A 1,303-nucleotide genomic window follows, 5' to 3' on the forward strand; every position below is an offset into this window, starting at 1 on the left:
TCCCTGCATTGTGCCTACATATGCAAATTAACCGCCATCTTGTTGGCAGTTAATTTGCATATCGCCCTGATTAGCCAATGAAAAGGGTAGCGTCGTACACTAATTACCATTTTTCTCTTTTATTAGTGTAGATGTGTAAGAGAAAAAGAATTCTACATCCATTTGTTCTTTTTAGTAGAGAAAATTGCTGTATTTATCATTGAAACATTATCATTGTACGTCAAGAGAATCTATATAGAAAGTCACAGAATCAAAGAGCTAAATGGCAGCCAGGGTAGTGCCACCTGTTTTGTCAACAAGGACTTTCAGTCACTAGACAGAGAGGATCAATAATTAAGCCCTGGGTTTCCTACCAACTCTCCACCTGCCCCTCTTGATTAGAAGGCAGCTGCTTCTGCCCCACATGTGAGTAAATCTTAAATGAGCAAAAGTGATTTGGGGTGAGAGTTGAAGAAATCCTGAAATCCATCTTCTTCAGAATGTCAAGGAGTGAACAGTTAGGAACTTGGGACTCTGACCTCCTGTGGCCAGGAGGGGTCAGTTCCCAACTTCAGCATCTTTAGGAGGCCTTGGCCAAAGTACTGAAACCGACTCTACTTCAATCTGCTTATTTGCTAAGTGAGATTATAAACATATCTCCTTACTGAGTCATTCTGTGGAATAAAATTGCATGAACACAGGAAAGGACTTGAACACTGAGTTGAACGATGACTGAGCATTGCAAATGCTAAATAAATGTCGTCCATTGTTATCTCAGATGAAAAGAAAGTTCTAAGAAAGAAAAATTTTTCTCTGATTTAGGTTAATTCTATTACTCCAACTGGACCATACCTCCCATCAATGCCAATTTTTCGTTAATCATTACTTGATTTTTTGTTTGTTTCTCAAAATTATATACACAATGGATAAATTGTAAGGCATGTGAAGTTATGCCAATGAAGTTGTTTTTAAAAAAAATCAGACACAAAAACATCTACATTAAAATTAATACTGAAAAATTCTAGTTTCTTGATTTTTTTTGCTAAAACCCACAGTATGAAATACAGTTTACATTTTATTCAGAAAATAAATATATTCATGTGCATAACCTTTAATATATACAGAACTGAAGCTATTAGAATATCTATAATAAAAGCATAATATACTAATTAGACCAGGCATCCTTCTGGACGACCTTCTCGATGAAGCCAGGGTTGCAAGGGAAGCCCGAGTCCCGGTTGCCTGCCGGAAGCCAGTGCTGGCAGCCAGGGGAAGGAAGGCCTACTCTTGCACAAATTTTGTGCATCGAGTCTCTAGTATAAGA

The 1,303-nt window shown here is 37.6% G+C and overlaps 1 protein-coding gene across 1 annotated transcript in view; it reads right to left on the minus strand.

The window, feature by feature from the left end:
* The window catches only part of ARHGAP10 (Rho GTPase activating protein 10), a 253,405-nt gene that overhangs the window by 142,125 nt on the left and 109,977 nt on the right, over positions 1-1,303 (minus strand). The gene's annotated exons all lie outside the window — the stretch shown is intronic.

The sequence above is a fragment of the Myotis davidii genome, unplaced genomic scaffold (genome assembly GCF_000327345.1).
Source record: "Myotis davidii unplaced genomic scaffold, ASM32734v1 scaffold323, whole genome shotgun sequence".
In the NCBI taxonomy this organism is placed as follows: domain Eukaryota; kingdom Metazoa; phylum Chordata; class Mammalia; order Chiroptera; family Vespertilionidae; genus Myotis; species Myotis davidii.